General features: G+C 36.9%; 1 protein-coding gene across 2 annotated transcripts in view; it reads left to right on the top strand.

The window, feature by feature from the left end:
- Positions 1-12,122, top strand: part of NALF1 (NALCN channel auxiliary factor 1) — a 544,627-nt gene that overhangs the window by 220,872 nt on the left and 311,633 nt on the right. The gene's annotated exons all lie outside the window — the stretch shown is intronic.

Genomic DNA, 12,122 nt, shown 5'->3' with positions numbered 1-12,122 from the left:
TTATTTTAGCTCATTCATTCTTCAATTTGTCATATTTATGCAAGTACATTTCTATTAGTACATATTTAATATTATTAAACATATTTTATGGACTGTAACAAGGTTTTAACATCTCACAGTCTTTTCAAACACAAAATCAGTTAGAGAAAGGGCCATTATGCCTAGAATAAAAATGCTTAACAAACCATTAGTGGCCTAAGTTTCTAATACTTGACAGAGATCGTTTACTGTTTTCACGCGATATGATGCTCATGGAAAAGCAGAAAATCATTCAGATCCACTCACCTACCCTACCCACTCCACATGTACATCTTAACAAGAATGGCAGAAGATGCTCTGTGAAATACAGTTTAGAGTTCAAGTTGTCTGTAAATGAAGTCATAGAAGTGCAAATTAAATTGTTTAAAACATCAATGATTTACTAAGAAATTGACCTGTACATGAAGCCTGTTTTTTTTAATCTTTTCTACTCTTTTTGAAATGAGAACTTGTGTTAGATAAAAGCACCAGAGTTCTTTTAGACTTTTAATAGGCTTCTCTCAGTTTGATAACAAAATAACCAGTCTGGAATAGCAAAGCAGTTGGCACAGTTTGTTTCCCCTATTTGCTTAAAAATACCACAAAGCAAATGAAAATGAAATAAAACCCAACCAACTAACCAAACAAAACCCCAAACAAACACATCACTCTTTTCCAGATTTTTGAAATACAGGTTTTGCTTTTGGAACTGTTTTTAAGTATGTAAGAAATCTGTAGGGACTGTCTGGCAAGGTGTTTTTTAAGTCCAATTTTCCCACAAAGGATTATGCTAACAGTGTGAATATCTCAAGGTACACAGGTGTACTGTTACATAGTCTTATCTGTAGAGAAATACAATTTGTGCTCAGCTGCCTTGCAAGATAGCAGACACAATAATACTAGACCTGAGAAGTTAAATGTTGCTATAAGGTAAGAATAGGTGACCCATGCTTCAGTTTGTACATGCACACAGCCAATTCTGTCTTTTTTCTTCCCTATTTTTTGCCAGTTCAGGTAGCTTTGAGAACTCTAATTAGTGTAGGCTCATGAGGTACAATTACAACAGTGCAGGAGACCATGAAGATAATATGTCACTATTGTCCTGCTTGTTATACCTGAACATATTTGAGCTGTAATTAATCTTTACATGCAGAAAGAGAAAAGCATCTTCACTATTTTTACCAGTTCCCTGAAGATATGGCTCCTCCAATTTTCTTTTTTATATGTATGTGTATGTATATAGTTTACTACAGTATATATAAATACTTGAAAATATTTGATATAATTTGCTGGCAGGAAACTGTATTTACTTGTTGGGGAACAAAGGACAAGAGGAAAAGGGAAATGTGAAACATGTTTTGACTTTCTCTCTGGGGTCAAAAGAAACATTAGGAACTGTCAGGAACAGCAGTTCTCAGGAAAGAACATAGTTAGCACTGACCGTGAGTGACAAGGAATGAAACTAATCCTGCCCCAATGCCAGAACCATTGCTTGGCCTTGCTTTTCCTTACCTGTGTAAACTAACACCAAGATACTCCTATTCCATGGAATGCCTGAGACTTGGTAGTTGAACACCACCATAAAACTTGAAGTTCTCGTTTAATTCCATACATTATATAGAAATCAGCATACATACCTTGTATTTCTTTCTTCCTTCACTCTTTCTACACAATTTTTTGTTTGTTTGTTTATTTTTCCTCTAGAACTTTTAAGCCCTTACATGAAGGTAAGGGCTGAAAGGTGGTTGTAGCCAGGAAGGGGTTGGTCTCTTCTCTCAGGCAACCAGCACCAGAACAAGAGGACACAGTCTCAAGCTGCGCCAGGGGAAGTTTAGGCTGGAGGTGAGGAGAAAGTTCTTCACTGAGAGAGTCATTAGTCATTGGAATGGGCTGCCCAGGGAGGTGGTGGAGTCACCATCGCTGGAGGTGTTGATGAGGGGATTGGACGTGGCACTTGGTGCCATGGTCTAGTCATGGGTCTGTGGTGACAGGTTGGACTTGATGATCTTTGAGGTCTCTTCCAACCTTGGCGATACTGTGATACTGTGAAGCTTGAAGAAATAGCTTTGCTCTTTATACAAAAATTGCTACTGACTTCTTGAAGCTAAAATAGAACTCCTACTGGCTAATGAATTTTGTATGGACTTAGGCTAAACTCTGAGGGAAAAAAATGTAAGAAATATGAAAATTGTCATCACACAAAGTGTTGATTTTATTTTTTCTTAACATAAGTGTTATAGTAACTATCATAATAATAAAAAAGGAGCCAAAATATTCTGTTTCATTCCTTAATCAGAGAGCAGCTGACAAATTCTTGTAATGGAATCAAGCTGGTATCGTATTTAAACACTCAAGGTGCTCATTTCCTTTTGTATCTTCTCAAACTCATTCCTGATATCCTATCTGCCAGAGAAAATTCTCATACATTCTCTATGTAATTAGCAAATTTCAGAACTTGTTTGCCTTTATAAAGCATAGTAATTAGCTTAGTAAAGGAGATTTCTCTTCTGCTGTTTTGGTTGTTTGTGTGATGCCTGAGTTTTACCGAAACAATCTGAAATACTTGTAAAATTACAGGCCCTTTTATTTCAGAAAATGCCCACATAGAAATAGGAAAAATGACATGTGCACACTTGTGCACAGAAGGAAGAACAGCTGTGAAGCTTTGAAGGATGCCTAGCAGATTTTATTAATATTTTTGAACATATTCTCTATTTCCCAATTCTTGTTGTTATGTTTATAGATCATCGCTCTTTTTTATATCACTGTAATTTAAAAATGCATAAAGGTGTGAATACATGGAGGGTTCACCTTTGCGTGCTTTCACTTCTTTTATGTTTTCAACCTACTAAAATTAAAAATCCTATTGCAAATGACTATTATATGGTCATTTGTTTGGAAGCCTTTTGATATGAAGTCATTCAAACAAGCTGAGATAAGTTTCTGTAGTCAGCCTTTGTCATGTGGCAAACAAGTGAGTTCAGTACCTTAGAAAAGTGACTCCCACGCAAAAATAATAGATGACCTTTGTGAGAATTGGTGGTGCTAAACAATATCCAAGTATTGATGAGCATTGCAAATGTCATGGGTTTAGCCAATTGAATCTACTGATGAGTATTTGATACCATGCTGATGTCATACCAGCTTTAAAATGAAAGTTCTGGCTGGAGCACAGTGTCATGGGGCTTGTAGTTTGGATTGTCAAATGAGAGGCTTCCTCTTCCCAGTTGTTTCGTCCAGTTTCCCATTTTGGGGTGTTGATCGTTTCTGCTGGGGTGGCTGTGGGCTTGCAAAGATGTGTTTGGGGGGGGCATTTTATAGGTGGGTTTTGCTGATGCTTCTGTTTTTGCTGTGCTTTCCTGTTAATAGGCTAAGGTAATTGTACATTGTATTATTTCATTAAACTCTTTATCTCAGCCACAGAGCTTTGTGTATTACCTTCCCTCCCAATCTTTGTTTGGGGGCTTTGCTTGTGAGAGCAGACTGTGTTAAACCAGGACAGTCTATTTTCTTCAGTGGCTTGGTTCCTCTGGTGTTAACCAGCCAAGTGGCTTGTGCTAGATGTGCATCCCAATTTTTAAGGATCCCTCCCCCCATTGCTCTCAGGGTGTTTTGTAACAGGCAGTTCGACCTTCCCAGCAGGTGGCATGTGATACGGGATGTGACAAACCCACTCAGTGCCATACTCTAACCAACAAAGCCAACTGCCCAGCTAAGTGAGCATTGCAAAGATCAGAGATTTTACTTTTCCTGATATACCTTTCAGAGTTATAATATGTGTTTTTAGAAGGTGTGCACAGTGCTGAAGAATCTAAGAGTTTTTCTTTTGCACTTCTTAGCTGTATTTGCATTTCTGGTGTAAATAGAAATAGTAGTGTGTTTTTGTTTTTTTTAATTGAGTGAATACACCTGATTTTGAATTATGCTGTTGGTAAACTAAAATTAGAGTCACTAGAAATCTAGAAATCATTGGCTTGAAAAGGAACAGGAATAAGTAGCTCGTAATGTATGTCTACTGTGATTCATGATCCAGTGTTTTCAATATCTGTCTTAACCAGATCCTTCATATCTAGGTAAATTATTCCTTTTGTCTAAGATACTAAAACAGAGTATTTAGCATTCAAATACTGAGTGTGAGTTCTCTCTGTCTAACTAAGAAATATGTACACGAGGGCAAAAAAATATAGTAAGTGTTTCTAAAAATGAAAAATATAACACTACCTGTTCAGTTCTATGGGAGGGGAATGAAATAGTGTTTATGTAGGATGTGTATAGTGTCAATTGTAGTGACAATTATAGCTTAAAGTTAGCTCCATTAGTTAACATATGGTTTCAAGCTTGCAATCAGAAAGAAGGCCAGAGGTCTAATTTATGTAATGAAGAAAGACTTATTAGTAACCAATAATTCTCATCAGTGACTCGGGCAAAACTGAACTCTGTTAAAGCACAAAATGTAGCTCATTGTCATTTCTGTGGCTTGGTGGACCTAGATTTTTGTGAAACTAATAATGCACATTTCTATGGAAAATATTTTGAAGTTGCTGAGTCAAAGAATGATCAATAAGTTGGAATAATACCAAAACATAAAGTTTAAGCTTTTTTTCATTCTTCCCACCACCCTCAATTCCTAGCATGGACTCTTTTGGTGTCTATTTAAAATGTAAGCACTGATTTTCTAAGAAGGCTTTATATCCCTGATAAATCTCTACCCAACCACTCTTCCATAGTTTATGGTCACAATTTTTTTTTCTTTTAGCCTGAAAAGTACAGTCTCACATTTAATATGGTATTGCTGCTTCTGATACCAGCTGTATTAATATTGGTTTACAGTTTTGTGACATTCCATGACAAGCTTTCCATTTTCCTTGTTTTCCTGGTATTTAAGGTGTGTGGGCTTCTTTGGTTCAGAATAAGATGCATTGCCATCTTTTGTTTGAGAGCTTGGTTTCTCATCTAGCCTAAAGAATCCATAGAAGTATTGGTGAAAAGATTGGAATAGATATCTAGGTTTACACACATATACTGAATACAAATATGTTTCCATCCTGTGACAAAGCCTCTGGAATGGTAACCCTGTCTGGATTATCTTGATTCATGCCTCTGGTTTTATAGGCAAAAATTTTCATCTGTACCAGATGTGCAGAAAACTGTGGCTAAACAATTGTTTTTTTCTTCTCATAAACCCCTCTTTGTTTGCTAGCAATTTTATAGCTAGAGTGACATCTCTTATTTCTTAACATGTACTTAACTGAACATAAATAAATCATAAATGGCCTCTTCATATCTGTAAATGAATACTGAAAGCTAAATACAAGACATATGTTGTGTTAATGCAGAAAGCATAAATGTTTGGAATTAATTTTGGTGGATAAGTGTTCATTTTCAATAATCTCCTTTTTGTAAGTCTATAATAATCATCTACATAATGTTCCTGGTTATTAGATGATTGACACATTTTAATGACGTGAAGACTAATTTATTAAAAAGAAATGCGTATTTTTCCTTATGGCATGATTCTTGTTCCTTCCTTGGTCAGAGTGGATAAAGAGAGTAGCAAAATTAATACAGATATAGCACTGTTCAGGAGAACAGGCAAATGTTCACGGTCCCACATTAACCTTCTTCTCTCCATTCACACTCCTTTAACAACCAAAGTAAAAACCTCTGCCTCAGTAGTGACTGAACATGCTAAAATACTACTTGGCCATAGCTGTGCTGTCAGTCTGCAAGTTCCTCTCTGAAGTGAATGCAAAATCTTAATTATCTCAAGTTTTGGAGAAGTTTTATACTGAATAAAGAATAAAGTATAGGATCTGTGACACCAATTCATCAGAGGTGACTTTGACACAGAGAGAGCTTGAGCATCAGGTTGATTATTTCTTGCAGGTCCTAGGTACCATTGACTGTTTTTTTCTCCACCATAGCATTGTGCTTAAAGGATCCCAGACATCTTTGATTTAATTATAGAATACTATTGAAAGAGAAGATTTATGCAGATATCTCCTTGTTAGTTCTATTTTTTTAAAATCTGAGAGTTTTCTGTTTTCTCTTCTGAATATTATTTTTGCAGTACAGGTTCCTGATTGTTTGCTAATTCCACCAACATGCTATAACATCTGCTAAAGAGCCATCTTCTTATATAGGTGCTAAAGCCAGACAGAACTGGACATTGTGCCCTGGAACTTCAGCATGATATTACAGTAGAGAAAGTTCTTTTTTGCTTTAAATTTATTAAAAATCTAAATTATAGGGTTTTGGAAGACAAGGAGAAAGCATGACTGAATGTAAAATGACTAACTAAACTCCTTTGATTTAAAATTAGAGCTTTGTAGGCAGCTGTCATTAAAAATAAACTGAACTATTGAGGTAACATTTATTAACAGAAAAATCAATATTCATCACAACACCAGGCTTAAGTAATTGATTCAATAAGTACATAGCTCCCAAATGTGGTAATATATTATTGACATTAATGTACTAATTTTCACCTGGTCTTCATCAACCAAATAATCTCCCTACTCCCAAACGTAACGCACATGGGATTTGATATATTGTAAGTGAAGATGAGATTCCATTTTCCTTAAGATGTAGCAAAGATAATACAATCTATAGTAAGAAAAGTTATGGCTGCATTACTAAAGGATGCCTTAAACTTTAAGGGTTTATACACTGTATTATCAAGTTCAGAAGTACTGCTTAAAAGAGTTACTGTTAAAAAAATGCATGTGTTTCTACCTGACTTTAAAAATAAATGCAGTGTTTATGCTAAGCAGATAATAAATTTTGAATCCAGTAACTGAAAAAACAAATTAAGAAAAATAAGCAGTCTCATGAACTGGAACAATTGTTTTCTATGAAATTGTCATAAGAAAGCTGTTACATTGTCAACAAATCTACTTTGGGTAAACACAAAGGATGCTTGATTGCATTTTGTGGCCTCTTAAAATGTTTTTGCAAGATCAAAAAATTATGTTTTGAAATTTAAAGTTTTGTCTTGAAAAGTTTCAAAAGAAACATTTTATGATAATGAAATTAATTATTTCATTTTGAACGATGCTAATATGAAATGGTTTAAACATTTTCAGAAATTCTTCTAATTACTACTTTTTATGCCTGACTATTTTGCTGTTTTTACTGTGAATTAGTGCTAGAAATGTTTTAAACCACCCTGTATCAGACAACTTCTATTCAAATTGCAGAGCTTGTACTGAAGACACCTCTTTTGTTGTTTTGAATTTCACCTATCTGAAAGTCAGCTTTCCTGTACAGTTCCTTAAGGCCAGAGAAGCTTTGTTATGCCCTGGTCATTCGTTGTGTTTCTGCTGTACAACAAACATCCTATTTTCCTTGACTTGTTTTCTAAAATCTTGGAAAAGATGCTAAATAGGCAGGAAAGTTATTTGGCTTCAGCTCTGCTGTTAAGATGAACTGTTTCAAAGGTACTTCTTGTACCAGAAAATCAGATTTAACATGACATTTAGTACTGCCATATATTTTTTGTTAAAATCCAACAGCTCCCAGATACATTTGTGAAAGTGTTCCTTCAGACTCCGATATTTCTCAAAATACATAGGAAAGGTAGGATTATTTGTTTATTATACTTAAGACACAGTGACTGTACTGCCTTCTCATCCACTGACACATCTATATTCTTTCCACTATGAGAAAAAAAGGATATATCCTAGTTAGTTGACTGCATTTACTTGAGATGATTTTGACAATGCCTGAAATGGAAAAAAAAAAAATGGAAGGAAAAAGGACAGCATGCCCAATATAAACACAATTAGGTGAATAAAAAAATTACTTTCTTGTGTTTCACATTTACTTTTGAGACTAACTACCACACTGCATATTCCTGATGCCTCTGGCTGGATTTTGCACTGGGTTATGAGTTCATTTAATAAAGGGAAGATGGATGAACAGCCAATGTAATTGCAGTGTAACTTTCTCTGTTTATCTGTCTCCTTTCTCTAAAGGACATGAGCTCTCTGATGTAGGCATAAGCTGCATGTTACCTGAGTTCAGCTTCAGATCATTTGTTTTCTCAGTAGGTTTCACTACAATCAAATTCAGCTACCACAGTTTTTTTTTGGTGGTGGTGTTTGGGTTTTTTTTTGGGGGGGGGGATGGGGTGTTTTTGGTTGGTTGGTTGGTTTGGTTTATGTTTTTCCAGGAGGAGGAAGTAAAGAAACATAAAAACACAATTAAAGTTAAATAAAGGTGTTAGGACCGAGGAAGCAGTCCTGCAAAATGGCATGATGGCCAATGCTTGTACCATATTGTGGCAATATCCTCCACAAAAGTGGAATTTTGAGGCAACAGTACAGATCTATACATACCCTAAAGATACAGATGGCTATTTCATATCATCTTGTCATTCTCCAAAACAAGTTCAAACCCAGTGACAATATCTTTGAGGCTTACATCATCCTGTCTACATCATCCTAGAGCACCAAGCTCTAATTTAGTCATGTTTACTGTCCTAAGCTACTACCCCAAGAAGACAGGTTATACTTTCTCATATATATAATTAGATAAATGATATAGCTATAGAGTGATAGATAAATTGATAGATAGATAGATAGATAGATAGATAGATAGATAGATAGATAGACAGACAGACAAACATGCATATTAAAGATTTGTACCTCTTCATGGCCATAATTTAGGAAGGAGGTTACTCTCCTCTGGCACTTTTTGTGAGCTTTCATCCTGGAGCTTTCCCTTCTCTTCCTCCTGTTCATTTGTGTTCATTACTGGGTTTTCTACCTCCAGTCCTAATAGAAAAGATAATACAATACTTCTCCCATCTCTTCTGACACAGAGTCAAACATAATCATTATTTCACCTTCATCAGTTATAAGCTAGTAGTGACTAAAAGAATTTCAGAGGCAGAGCTCCTTTACTCTCTCCCTGTTATTTCTCCCTCCCTCTGACCTTTTCAAAGGTTGCCTTGTTTCTCCTTCCCTACCTTTTATCCATCAAGCACATTTTTGCTTTTTGGAAGTGTTTTTCTTTTAATAGCCGGTTGTTATACTGACTATTTTTAAAATTTAAGTAGGGAGTGACCTCACTGCAGTTAACAGGATCCTTATACTAATAGTATTAGCGGATTTTACTGACTAAGGTCAAAATTTTATCATATTGAACTTTATCTTTCTTCTCTCATTTTCAGAAATGTATGAGAAGGATCTTTTCCCACTGCTATAGAAGTTTGTTATGCTTTCACTGGGAATAAAGCTGGGAGCAAGACTAAAGCTTAAGTACTTTCCTTACATCTGGCTAGCACCAAAGATGCTATAAACAGTGTTAAATCTCTCACATTATTTACTTGCAAGTAGAAATGTCAGCTCATCTCAGTCCTGGGCAAACTGGAATTCCAGGCTGTTAGGAGAAAGTAAATACCATACAGTGAGCTTGTTTTTAAACTGAATTCTGATAATTTCTAATAAGGATGTTTTCTTCATTAATTATATGTCTTGCATATATTTTTCTTATTGAAGAAGACTTGAGGGCAGGATGTGAGGCTTTTTTTAATTTCTTAATAGCAAGCCCAGAAAGTGGTGTAAGATAAACCACAAATATTAGCTTGTATAAATGTGAAATGTGTACATCATTTGGATAAATAAAGAATAAGTCACTGATCATACAATCAGAGAATCATAATAGAATTTGGGTTAGAAAAGACCATAGAGATCATACAGTTCCAATTCCTTTGACAAGGGCAGCAACAACTTGCACTAGAATAGGTTGCTCAAATCCTGATCCAACCTAGCCTTGAAAACTTCCTCGGATGGGGCATCCACAGCTTCTCTGGGCAATCTGTTCCAGTGCCTCAGCACCCTCATGGTGAAGAACTACTTCTGTATATCTAAACCAAATATACTCTCTTTCAGTTTAAATTCATTACTCCTTATCTATCACTATACACTCTTGTAAAAAGTCCTTCTCCAGGTTTCTTGTAGACTCACTTACATCACACAGTATGCAAGTTTAATTTAATTTCTGCTAGTGAAGTAGGTTTGGACTGAGTTTGAAATATTTCCCAAAGTTTATGTGCCCATAGTGTACAAATTTTTGGCTTGAATACATTTGTACAGCTATTATTTACAATCTGACATAATAGCCTTTGCTCATATTGATGAGAACTTCACCAGTGTGATGACTACTCAGTTGAGAGGTGATTAAATACATATAGTGTAATTTTAAATAGCCAAAATATTTTTTAAATCAAGGAACACAAAGCTCAAATCTATTTAAAGGAAATGAGGATGCTGGAGTGGGTCATTAGATCCACTAACATTTGCAAGAGTTTTGTCATTCGTATCAAAGGAACCTTTACAGATGCCAGGCTGGTTATTCAGGCTTTGGATCTGCATGGATACAGAATAGAGGTGGAGTGGGGGCTTTTGTTTATCAATACAACTATGTTACATTGGCATACACTCTAATTATATTGCACAAATACGTAGCACTTGTTTAGGTATATGAGCTGATGCATTAAATTTGAGTTATAAGAAAAGATGTCGTGAGTGTTCATTGTGACAATAGAAAAACAAAGGAAAAACAGTCCCTCAAATGTGTGTTCAGGGTCCTGTTTCTTTCTCTTAATGTAAGACATTGTATTTGGGTAATTCTTTGATAAAAGAAAACTATTCTAATGTTATCTAATGTTGTTCTAACACTTTAAAAAAAAAAAAAACATTTTAAGACTTTTTTTAAACAGTTTTGGTATTAGTTTGGCTAGTTGAGGTCTGATTATGACACTTAGAGTACGGACTGTGTTGAAAACACAATTCCATTCTCCCTCTGGGTTCATTAAAAAGAGAGAACTCATCAAGGGCAAGGGAAAATCAGTCTGCAAAGACTTGTTATATACTGGAATAAGTGGTTTATATAGTGTCAAAGAACTCTGACAGTTCACCACTAAAATCGACCTATGTTCGTAGAATAGTCTTTTCTCCAGAATAATTATCTTTGCTCCTTTAGAGGTAGAAAGATATGAAGCTGTCATCACTGGAGGTTTTATATAGCCAGTATCATAAAAATTTAAAAAACAGGAAATTTCATAGAATCAGTCAGGGTTGGAAGAGACCACAAGGATCATCTAGTTCCAACTCCCCTGCCATGGACAGGGACACCTCATGCTAGATTAGGCTGGCTAGAGCCTCATCCAGCCTGGTCTTAAACACCTCCAGGGATGGGGCCTCAACCGCCTCCCTGGACAACCCATTCCAGGGCTTAACCAGTCTCATGGTGCAGAACTTCCCCTTCACATCCAGCCTGAATCTCCCCACTTCCAGCTTCATTCCATTCCCCCTAGTCCTATCACTATCTCAGATCCTCAGAAGTCCCTCCCCAGCCTTCTTGTAGGCCCCCTTCACACAGTATCACAGTATCACCAAGGTTGGAAGAGACCCCAAGGATCATCAAGTCCAACCCGTCACCACAGACCTCATGAGTAGACCATGGCACCAATAAGGCCACCTCAGAGCCTTCTCTTCTGCAGACTGAACAGCCCCAACTCCTTCAGTCTGTCCTCATAGGAGGGGTGCTCCAGCCCTCTGATCATCCTCGTGGCCCTTCTCTGGACACGTTCCAGCATGTCCATATTCCTCCTGTAATAGGAGCTCCAGAACTAGATGCAGAACTCAAGGTGGATTTCACCAGAGCTGAGTAGAGGGGGAGAATCACCTCCCTCGACCTGCTGGCCACACTTCTCCTGATGCAGCCCAGGATCTGATTGGCTTTGCGGGCTGCAAGTGCACATTGAGAGCTCATGTTGAGCTTCTTGTCCACCAGCACCCCCAAGTCTCTCTCCTCAGGGCTGCTTTCCAGCCAGTCACTGCCCAGCCTGTATTTGTGCCTGGGATTGCCTCGACCCAGATGCAGGACCCTGCACTTGGTCTTGTTGAACCTCATGAGGTTGGCTTGTGCCCACCTCTCCAGCCTGTCAAGGTCCCTCTGGATGGCATCCCTTCCCTCCAGCATGTTTGCCACACCACACAGCTTGGTGTCATCAGCAAACTTGCTGAGGGTGCACTTAATGCCACTGTCCATGTCACCGAAAATGATGTTGAACAAGACAGGTCCCAGGACTGATC

Source organism: Melanerpes formicivorus, unplaced genomic scaffold (assembly GCF_026170545.1).
Source record: "Melanerpes formicivorus ecotype bairdi unplaced genomic scaffold, bMelFor1.0.p_v2 SCAF_1, whole genome shotgun sequence".
Taxonomy (NCBI): domain Eukaryota; kingdom Metazoa; phylum Chordata; class Aves; order Piciformes; family Picidae; genus Melanerpes; species Melanerpes formicivorus.
This window is presented reverse-complemented; position numbering and strand designations above follow the sequence as displayed.